Source organism: Xenopus tropicalis, chromosome 4, assembly GCF_000004195.4.
Source record: "Xenopus tropicalis strain Nigerian chromosome 4, UCB_Xtro_10.0, whole genome shotgun sequence".
Taxonomy (NCBI): domain Eukaryota; kingdom Metazoa; phylum Chordata; class Amphibia; order Anura; family Pipidae; genus Xenopus; species Xenopus tropicalis.
In genome coordinates this window covers 67455417-67467446 of record NC_030680.2, presented here as the reverse complement: position 1 = coordinate 67467446, position 12030 = coordinate 67455417, and the positions used below count along the sequence as shown (strand labels likewise).

General features: G+C 38.7%; 1 protein-coding gene across 1 annotated transcript in view; it reads right to left on the bottom strand.

Moving 5' to 3' along the window:
* wtip (WT1 interacting protein) overlaps positions 1–12030 on the bottom strand; it is a 75648-nt gene that overhangs the window by 41873 nt on the left and 21745 nt on the right. The gene's annotated exons all lie outside the window — the stretch shown is intronic.

The following is a 12030-nucleotide window of genomic DNA, read 5'->3' as shown; positions in this document are numbered from 1 at the left end:
AATCCCTAAAGGAAAACTATATCCTCAGAAAGAACCGTTTATATCATATTAAGTGGCCTATTAAAGAACAGTACCAAACTAAAATATATAAATATCAGTAAATATTGTCCTTTTACATCTTTTTCCTTGACCCAATATTTTGTGATGGGCTGTGTGCTCCCTCAGAGATCACGTGACCAGAAATAATGGAGCTCTAACTGAAACAGGAAGAATTGTGAGAGTAAAAGAGAGAGCTTTGTCCATTAAAGGAGATCTAAACTGTTAAAATGAATATAAATGGGTCACAGGAGTTCCTCATCTTGGATTCTGTTAGAACTGTCCAGGACAGTGCACATGCTCAGTAGCTGCTGAGAAGCTAAGCTTAGGGAAAATTATCAGGCAGAAAATGAGGCTGGCTTGGCCTGTCATTTAAACTCATGCCACAGGACTAATTATTACAATCTGACGCTAACTGCACTGGTTTCAAATCTGCCATGTAATGTGAATCTGAATGAATTACTAGTCAGCCTTATACTGCTACATTTGTATTCTGTATATGCAGTATATTATGTCTGGTCTTTAAGCTCAGTAACTAAAAGCAGCACAGAGCATGAAGTGAATCACACTGGGGGAATATTTTGAGGCACAGATCTTCCCTGCTAAAGGGCTGTGGTTACCTTGGGCTGGTACAGAAGCCCAACACATAGGGGCTGATTTACTAACCCACGAATCCGACCCGAATTGGAAAAGTTCCGACTTGAAAACGAACATTTTGCGACTTTTTCGTATGTTTTGCGATTTTTTCGGATTCTTTACGAATTTTTCGTTACCAATACGATTTTTGCGTAAAAACGCGAGTTTTTCGTATCCATTACGAAAGTTGCGTAAAATCTGGCGATTTTTCGTAGCGTTAAAACTTGCGCAAAAAGTTGCGCTTTTTTCGTAGCGTTAAAACTTACGCGAAACTTTGCACCTTTTAAGTTTTAACGCTACGAAAAATGCGCAACTTTTCGCGTGAGTTTTAACGCTACGAAAAATCGCAACTTTTTACGCAACTTTCGTAATGGATACGAAAAACTCGCGTTTTTACGCAAAAATCGTATTGGTAACGAAAAATTCTTAGAGAATCCGAAAAAATCGCAAAACATACGAAAAAATCGCAAAATACCGATCATTACGAAAAAAACGCAATCGGACTCATTTCGACCCGTTCGTGGGTAAGTAAATCAGCCCCATAATGTACAACATTTCTAGCCTATTACTATAGTTAACGGGTTACTGTCATTATTTTTATGTTATACTTTTTGTTTCTAGATGAAACTGTTTACATAGCAAATAACTCACTCTACTATTTAAAATTTTATTCTTGAACCAACAAATGTATTTTTTTTAGTTGAAATATTGGTGTGTAGGTGCCATCTCAGTGCATTGTGCCTGAGTCTGAGCTTTCAGGAGGAGCCAGTGCTGCACATTAGAACTGCTTTCAGGCAACCTATTGTTTCTCCTACTCCCATGTAACTGAAGGAGTCCCAAGCCAAACCTGGATTTCTAAAGGTCCCCCATACACGTTATGATTCGCTCGTTTGGCGAGATCGCCACGCGAGCAGATCTTTACCCAATATCCCCACCTACGGGTGGGTGATATCGGGGAATGTGTAGGCTAAATTAGATCGTTTGGACCTGGGGCCAAACGATCAAATTATATTGGCGGCAATGGGGCAGTCGATTTGGGGACCGCACCAATGAGCCGATGCGGTCCCTGATCCGACTGAATCTTTTAACCTGGCCGATCGATATCTGGACAATTTCAGGCCAGATATCGGTCAGACAGGCCCCTCGTTTCTGCCCCTACATGGGCCGATAAGCTGCCGAATCTGTCCAAGGGACCGATATCGGCAGCTACAATCGGCCCGTATATGGGGACTTTTACTATTGAGTGCTATTCTGATACCTACAGGGAGCTGCTATCTTGCTACCTTCCCACTGGTCTGCTGATTGGCTGCTGGGGGGGAGGGGGGTGATATCACTCAAACTTGCAGCTCAGCAGTAAAGTGTGACTGAAGTTTATTAGAGCACCCTGGGAAATGGAGAATATGGCTAGCCCCATGTGACATTTCAAAATGAAATGTTTGTTTTTAAAAAACAGATTTCAATGCAGGATTCTGCTGGAGAAACTATATTAACTGATGCTTTTTGACAGTATTCCTTTAAGCTTTAGTTCTCCTTAAGCTGGCTGATGTGACCTAACATCTATGTATGCCCTGGTTTGTGTGCACCACGTGTGTTGTGAATCACATGATCCCAGGGGGTACCAAACGGCACATACTAATACATTTTTAGGAAAATGGTTTATTTAGATGCAGCATAGTTTTACATATGAGCTGTTTTGTGCTATATATATATTTTACAGAGACCTATATTGTTTGGGGTATAGTTTTCCTTCAAGGCAATGGCACACTAGGCAATTTGGGTGCCACTAATCAGCAGAACACTGAAGTGGTCAAAACATCCCTTTCTTTACACATAGGACTGCCAGCTAGACCTCTGTTTAGAAATGGTAGCATGAGCAAGTGCCATAGCTCTTACAGCTAAAGAACAATTATTGTGGGGCCCAGTACCAAGTCACAACAAACTCCAGCCAATTGTAGTACAACAAAGATCAAGTGGTGCATGTTAGAAGGAAGGAGGTGCCTTCCCACATTTTCTAATTTTGATAAATAAATCCTACAGCAAGATGTTATTTACTATGATCATTGTATCAGATGTTATTTACTGTGATCATTGTATCTAAAATCACTGAAACTCTGGACCAGTCTTTAATATGACTTTGTAGCATGTACAGAAAACATTTTTATTTTTTGCAGTTTTCTTCATGTTGCTGATTTATCCTAAGAAATTTCCTCCTGCAACACAATTTGTTTGGATTCATTTTGTCGATTGTTTATACCTTCCTGTCAGCACCTTGCTTCCATGCTGGGAAAGCTTATTCAATATGTTTCTCCTAGAGGAATGCTCATTAGCCCTGGAAAAATAAAGCCAGGGTAAAATGAGTCAGGGCACGCTGCCCACACAGCAGAATTGTGCTCTCAGCAAAGGGCTGGAGAATATGACCATGTGCTAAAGAATCAATGGATATATCCAGTGTATATATAAGATAAGTGCTGACAATCATCTGTACACAGGATATGGTTTAAAAAGACTGCAGCAATGAAGATTAATTACGGGTAACCGCTTCAGATTTATATGCTTTATACAAATCCTGTTAGAAGCTGAATCTAATTTGGTCTTGGATTTTCCTGAATCCTTCAGGTCCATCAATTTCTGTAATGTAACAAGTACGCCTCAAGGAGGTTTAGTCAGTCAACAACTGCTGCATACTGAATAGGCTGACATTATTCAGATACCCGGAAGGGCAAGGACTGCATATAAAAAGGTGGTCAATAGATTGGACTACCAGTCTGCTTGTCTTATGTTCCAGATCCAACATCCACTGCACAAGACTGCAAGCTCTATGGGGCAAGGGACCTCTTTTCTCCTGCAACACACATCGGGGGGGGGGGAACCTTGTAAAGTGTTTTTCCTCTAACAGGCCTAATTAAATCAGAAAAAGTTCATTGTCAAAACGCTGCCAAACTTTTTCTTATTTAAGAAAGCCTGCTCAGGGAAAAATACCTCAACTAACAAGGTTCTGTTTGCCCCCCCCGAAACCTGTGCTTTCCTTCATGATTGCTCCAGCTAAATGTCCTGAGCAATCAGAAATCTGCCCCTTAAGCTGGCCATACACACAACCTCGTTTCGTACAATATTCGGTGCGTGTATGGCAACTCGGCAAGGGACCGATATTGTAGAAGGCGGCGAATATCGGTCGACTCGCCGATCGGGCAGGTTCAAAGATTTTGATCGGGCGCCATTGAAGGCGCCTGAGCAAAATCTACCTTCAGGGCTAAATCGGCAGAAAGAGGTAGAAATCCTATTGTTTCTACCTCCATATCAGATGATTCAGCCCTGAACCGTCACGTGTGTGGCCACCTTTAATCTTTGTCACTAATCATTTACTTTTATTTATTTAGTATATGTATTACATTAACGCTAATCAAATGTAATACAGTTTGTCTTTAATTCTTTCATTGTTTCGGCACTGTAGACAGCTGTATGAATTCAGCACATTAGAATGACCAACCATTTGCCACCACCTAAGAATTTAGTCCAACAGATAAAACATAACTACTATAAACGCTGGTTATACTGTTGAACCCATTCAAGCTTAAAGAGGCCAGAATCATCACTGCATACCATAAAACACTGTCCCCTGGCAGCAAAGGGGTTAAGATATTAGTTCTCCCACATAGACGAACTGTGTCAATCTAGAGTCCTGTTTTCATTAAGGCATGAAGACAGAATAATGGGTTATAGTAAATAATGCGTTTTGTTCCTCCTGTGAAAAATGACATACTTTAAAAAGCCTTGTGAAGCAATAAAAACCACAATCTTTAGATGTGTATTTGCTTGTCTTGGAATGTGATTATGGAAAAATGTGGGAGAGGCAGGGGGAGGAGGGTACTGATAGGGTGAGATTGTTTGGGAAAATAGCTTTGGCTGGACTGAATTTAACCCTAAAAATAGGCATAGGAACCATCTCAATGCATACATTTATCAGCTTGTCCAGAACACATCCCCCATAAGTAATAAAAGTTTGCCCAGGTTCAGTAACCCATAGCAATCCATTAAACAGGTCACAGTAAATGTCAAATGCTGATTGGATGTCATTGTTAACTGCACCTGGACAAATGTATCTTTAACATAACCCCATAAGTCCATTATTTGAGACAAACTGATAAGCGTTGTTTTGGTACTGTATCTGCAAGTCTAGGCTATCAAAATTCATAGTCCCTTGGTGTGCACAAGAGAACTCGAACTACTTGAAAACAAAGAAAGCAACGCTTCCTCTATATATAGCAGTCATGTCAGCTGATCAAAAAATGCTAAAAAACCACAAGCAATACAGAATTCCAGCGCACAAACACGATCAATGTACTTCCTGGTTATGTAGCTGTAACCACAGGCAGTAGCATAACATTTTTCATACAGTTCATAAGGTGTAGATTAAGATTAAACATTACCCCAACCCAATTATTAGCATCACCATATTTTATTTAAATCAGGCCAGTATGTTATGCAGGGTGTTCTAAAGTTTAGAACTTACAATGATATAACAAACAAGAAAAGGATTGTATGGCCCTGCCCACAAGAGCTTACAAACAAAAGTCAGCACAAAAAAAGAGGCCAGTCTATGTCTTACAGCAACTTTTAACAGTCAAAGCCCCTCTCATAATACAATACTGAAGGCAAAAATGACCCTTTCTTACTCCTTTAAAAACATAGGTAAAATTGTAGATTTATAGTTATAGTTTATAGATTCATTTACAATACTATCAACAAATACACTTCACCGTACACTCCTCTGTATCAAGTAGGTTATACATGTAAAGATCCCCTCATTTGGTGAGGTCGCCTATATGCCCACAAATATTGGCAACCTGATTGTTTGGCTCCTGGTCCAACGGTAGGATCATGCAGGCTGCTGGGACAAGAACTGAATCAGCATGCAGATGTAGGCCTCAATCCAATGGGAAAATCTTATCTGCCTGATGGATAACTGCCGGATTTTCCCCCAGATAGGTCCCTCAGCTGGAACCATACATGGGCCATTAAACTGTGCACTAGTGATGTGCAGGTAGACCTGGGACCATGGGCTTACCCTTAGGTCAAACTGGTTAGGGTTGAAACTTGGGCAAACACTGATGGTTGGGGTTGGGTGCAAGTTAGACTGGGGAAGCACACTCTTCCTCCGCTTCCAATGTTTCCCTGTCTTGGAACCTAAGGCTCACATAGTAGTAGCAGCGTACAGAGCAGAAAGACGGGTCCTACTATGGCAGCATTTTGCAGGTTTTTTCTGAGCCACACATTACTACTGTGCACCTTTTACCAGCTTGTGTATGGCCACTTTTAGACTTTTCATATTCCAGCACTTTATTAGTTAGGTCCCATCTACAAACAGAGGGGTTAACATGCAAAAGCAGCAAGTTGCCAACAGTAACCAGGCATTTTTTTAAATTCAACTAGAATATTCAAAAGCAATTGCTGATTTGTTCCTGTTCGTAAAGTGACACAAAAAACTACTTTCCAAATATGAATGTACATTAAAAGTTGCCTATAGGTCATGTTGATGGTTTTTTGTAGATAGTGCTGCTTGTGTAAGTAATTGTTACTCGAAGTTCCTAAACCTGACTGCTTTGCCAACCTGACTGTCCCTTCTCATCCTGACAGTTATAGCTTCTAATGCTAACAGACTCCTGCTGCACAAACATGGCAGCCTCCTCACAGAGGAACATAGGGGATCAGAACATCATGTAATACTTTTATGCCAAAATTATAAAGTTTATAACATTGTCTTTGCATAAGATATTTAAAAACCAGTTTAATTTCAGGTGTCAGTATCTCTTTAAGGCAGATGGTAAAGGTGCAGTGAAGGCTTCCCTTTTTAAAAAAAAAATAAAAAAATCCATTAAAAGCAGAAACTTTCATATATAAATATGTGTTTCATTTGTAGTGCATTGTTTTAATTAAGATTTGAATTTAGAAAACATTTTGTGTGGAAGATTTATTTTGGTGTAGAATTTTTAACAATGCCACACAAATGCATATCTAAAGAACAAGCTCTATAACAGCTTTGAGTGCCCACCAAGAATGTGCACTGCAGCTGTGGCTGTACTGTATAGTACCCCTCAGAAGCAGCAGAGATTTCTGGCAGATTTATAGCCAAGCACTACACAGCCTGTTCTGAGCAGACATGGCTCTGTGTGAGCTAGCACCACACATGGAAGATACTTTTGGGCAGGGCTTGTCTTGGTTACTGGTTATTTTTGTATGCTTTCCTGTATGATAAATGTATACAACCATTTTACTGTACAAGGCTGTGGTGCTAAGTGCTAAAAATAATACGCAGACTCAGAGGAGTAAATGGTATTTGGCATATTCTGAATATGGTGCAAAACGTCACAGAGCAAAGCTATATATGAGCAAAATGTTTTTCTAAAGAAGCATTTGTTTGGGCTGAGCAGGACAGGAAGTGTACTGCATACATACACATCAGCACTACACAACATTAAAGGTATCATGTATCATATATAGGATAAGGTTACAGCTTAGTGGTTGGAAAGCTTTCTCCATCCCGGGTATAATGAACTCTGTAAATGTATTGCTTCAGTGAGAATTTCTGCATTAAAAACTGGTCAGGATTTACCACTATTCAGATATTCTCTATATACACAAGTCCATTCACAAGTTCTTTTACTGTGCCAGTATATCACAGATCTTTCACTTCTAGCCACCAACTAAACAATCAGTCACTAGTTGCTGCTAACATCTTTAGAGTGTAGGATTATATCATTTCTGGCTTGTGGAGTTAAAGTGTGTGTGATTCTTTTGACACAAATCATGTGTGTCTATTCTGCTGTGGGAACCCTGGAACTACTGGCCAAATTCAGGGTGGCGGTATTACCAGGCGCTTGAGGCAACAGGGATTCAATATTGATCAGTGCAAACACATACATTCAGTCAATTTGTCTAACATCTATATCAATTTTAGCACAACCACATTTGCAATTTACGAGTTTATGTTGCTGTTTAGACTAAGATACTAGTAGGCGATTCCCAAATGGCCAGGTTGGAGTGACCCACCAGGTACCAGGGAATAACTTGGTGGGCCCCGCGTGGGGGTAGGCAGTGGTGACCAGTGTGGTCTTTAAAGTCAGGTTCAGCCACAAGTACCCCAGTCCAACAGCGGTAAACAATTTTTAGTCTTTTGTTCCCCTTTTTATGAAGGTAGAGAATATTCCCCACGAAAAATAGACTTTTCTGTTTTTCCTAATAGAAAAACAGGGTAAGCTACCCATCTGGACTGCAGATGTGTGTGGTCTCTATAACTGGAATGTCACCATACACCTAAGGAAAACACATCACTGCATTATTTTCACTAAAGAAGGGTTAGTGAAAATGACAAAACCTATTGGAGGTAACATTATTACCTTACCTACTTTTTCAGTAAGCGGCTAGTTGCCTTCCTTCTATACTGCAAATAATTGGCTGTTTGGTGTCGATTCAGCATATGACCCTTGTAAACTGGAATCTATTCCCACTAGGGTCCACTAAGTAATAATAATTATAGCATTCCAGTCTCTATTACATGTATCTGATGACACCAGTAGATTATTACGATATCAAGTGTCCCAGCTCACATAAAATATTGTTATTTTTGCACTTCCACACCCTTTTTTAAATGTGTATGAATATATTTAGATATGATTGAAGCTGTTAAATGACAAGCTTTTAATGCCATTTCCAAAAAAAACTAATTAAATGTATTTTTGGTTCTCAAAGGGAGACCAAATAATATTCCAAGGATTGATATGCATTTTAGAAATATGCCTGGGGCAGCCAGGAGTGCCGTCATTTATAACTTAACACATATTATAAAATGCTTGTCACACTAATACAAGTATTGGATCTATTATCCAGAATGCTCAGGACCTGGGGTTTTTCAGATAAGGGATCTTTCTGTAATTTGGACCATACCTTAAGGGGTTGTTCCGCTTTACATGTTACTTTTAGTATGATGTAGACAGTGATATTCTGACACAATTTGCATTTGGTCTTCATTTTTAATGGTTTTTCAGGTATTTAGCTTTTTGTTCAGCAGCACTTCAGTATGGTTTTTCAGCAATCTGCTTGCTAAGGTCTTATTTTCCCTAGCAACCAGGCAGTAGTTTGAATAAGGGACTGGAATAAGTATTATAAGAGCGACTGAATAGGTAGATAAATAATCTGAAGAAGGGGATATCCCCTGAAAGCTTGTGCCACTTTTTTCTGCAATAAATGTGTAAAAGGCATTGCCAGTATATTGGTGTGCTTCTTCCCTTCATAGAGGTATATGGAATGGCTTGGGAGCAGCCGAGGAATTAAAGCACCCTACGGAAGTAAGTAAGTGGTGTGCCGAAGATTCTTTCTACTGTTGAATAAAATTGTAGCCTCAAAGAGCAATAGTTTTTGCCTGCTGGGTATAGTGACCACCATTTGAAAGCTGAAAAGGAGTAGAATAAGGCAAATAACTCAAAAACGATAAACAATAAATAATGAAGACCAATTGTAAAACTGCTAGTAATAGGCCATCTTATAAGATACTAAATGTTAACTTAAAGGTGAACCACCCCTTTAAGTCTACTAAAATATAATTTAAACATTAAATAAACCCAATAGGATTGTTTTGCCTGCAATAAGGATTCATTGTATCTTAGTTGGGATCAAGTACAAGGTACTGTTTTATTATTTAAAAAAAAAAAAAAAAAAAAAAAATGTGAATTATTTGCTTATAATGGAGCCTATGGGAGATGGCCTTCCCATAATTTAGAGATTTCTGGATAACTGAACCCATGCATGTAATACACTTGTGTAAACTGCTAACTATTAGTATATGACACTATATATTGCCTACTGCCATCTAGATCTCTTTGTGGGCCATACTGTTTATCTATATCTCTAAAAGCAGAAGTGCAGGGCATACAATGTGCTCAACATAAAATAAATACAACAAGCAGGATGTATGCACCTGGTTTCAAATACAGACTCCTTTCACACCCTGTATTATTGTTCCTGGTGGTTCCTGCTGAAGTGGACAGCTGACATTTGAATTGTTAACATTCTGCTGTTCTGGTTCTAACCCTGAACACACAAGCAGCCAAAAACTCAAATACAAATAAGCAACTGAAAAGGTATGAAGAATGACGTGGATAGGATATATTCAATTATTTGTTCAACTCAAAGGCATTTAAACAAAATCATTCATAAATCTAAAACATATCTTACTAAACTGCTTGCCTTTATAAGGATATTTATCTATGGGCTCAACACACCCAAGGTTCCAGCACCTACTGCACTTGTACTTTACAGCTGTCAGCCCCCTTTGCGCAATACAACAGTGTTTTACCAAAAGCACAACCCCTCCTATTTAGAAGAGAAACCAGTAAGTATGAAGCAGCAAAGTATGAGGGCATTAACAAGCATTTTCTGCCAAAATCCTTTAGTGACCATAAGCAGTCTAAATCACGGATACTACTAATAAATTGAATTGGCTCAAGTTTACAGTAAAAGCTATTGAGGGTCCCAGAATACATACTAAATTCATGTGACCTTGTCTGGTGTCCACTTATCCTCAGCTTCACCTGTCCAATAGGGCAAGAATGTAGTAGCTTCTATTGATCAACATGAATGCATACAAAAAGATTGTAGGGGTAAAGCAATCAGCTTGTTGCATTTCCCATTTTCCTACTGCCTATTTACTGAGTTCCCATATGCATTTGCTTTGGCTTTAATCAAACAGTGATGAGTGTTAATAATGCATATTTTATTCAATATCCATATCCAATCTCTACACCATCATTTTCATATTTCCTGCATTTTGAGCTCTAAATAAACAAAGATTTACATAATAAGTATGCTTTAAACACTGATAAGCGGAATTAGAAATGGCCTTATTTCCCCTCATTGTTGTTCTGCCAAAATGTAAAGATGTGCGACAGGTTGATCTGGATTAATAGCAGCAATGTCATTTTTTGGGAAGTATAAAGTAATATTACACCTATGGGAAAAATCATGTTTTTGTAATATTTTGAACTGGATCAAGCAAAGACAAGAAAATATTTCCTTCCTCAGGTAATGCATACAACAGTACAACCCAATTACCAGCAATTTCTGGAAACATCCCTGAAAAGCATAGCAACCTAAAATCACGACTTCCTCCGAGTGCTGAATGTATGCCCTTTGAGAGATGCCCTGCCCCAAGTCTGCCTTATTTTAGGCATAAAAGCACAATTAATTGAACACAGTACAAACTGTATTATGCGGAGAAAGTAGTTGACTAAAAGCAAACACTAAGGGGCAGATTTATCAAATTGTGAATTAGAGCTAACCCCCGAAAAACTCAAGCACTCCAATTTCACACTTTAAAGAGATAGATTTATCAAAATTCGTATTTGTGTAATTTTTGTATTTTACATAATTTGAAATAACTTCGAAATAAAAAAAAACTTCCTTAAATGTGTATTTTTTGCGTCTTTTTTTTTTTTTTTTAACGGAAATCTGAAAAGCTTAAATTGACTATATAGTTAAAATATTACCTAGGAGACTTCTTTCAGATGCCAAAAGTTTTGCATGAGTTTTTCCACATTTTTTCCCTTTATAAATTAAGGAAAATACGAACGTTGATCAATAACCGCTAAGAGACAGATTTATCAAAACTTGAGTTTGTGGTTTATTTAGTCAATTTGCAAGACAGTGCTGAAAAAAGTGTATTCGAATATACACAAGAATATTGTATTAAACCTTGAATAGCCACAATTTACATTAGAAATAAAAACAAAGAAGTTGCATGAAAAAACTCAGCAAGTTAAAGGAAAAAAGGGGAAAACACGTTTTCACGCATCGGTTAATAGAGCTTCTCCAACAGAATCCTGCATTGAAATCGGATTTATATTTAATTTTAAAATATCACATGGGGCTAGCCATATTCTTCATTCCCAGGGTGCCATGGCCATGTGACCTGTGCTCTGATAAACTTCAGTCACACTTTACTGCTGAGCTGCAAGTTGGAGTGATATCACCCCCCTCCCAGCAGTGATCAGCAGAACAATGGGAAGGGAGCAAGATAGCAGCTCCCAGTAGATATGAGAATAGCACTCAATAGTAAGAAACCCAAGCCTGGCTTGGGACTCCTTCAGTTACATGGGAGTAGGAGTGACAATAAGTTGCCTGAAAGCAGTTCTAATGTGCAGCACTGGCTCCTTCTGAAAGCTCAGAATCCGGCACAATGCACTGAGATGGCTGCCTACACACCAATATTACAGCTAAAAATAAAAATGCATTTGCTGTTTCAAGAATAAAATTGTAAATGGTGTGGAGTGAATTATTTGCTATGTAAACAGTGTAATTTAGAAATAA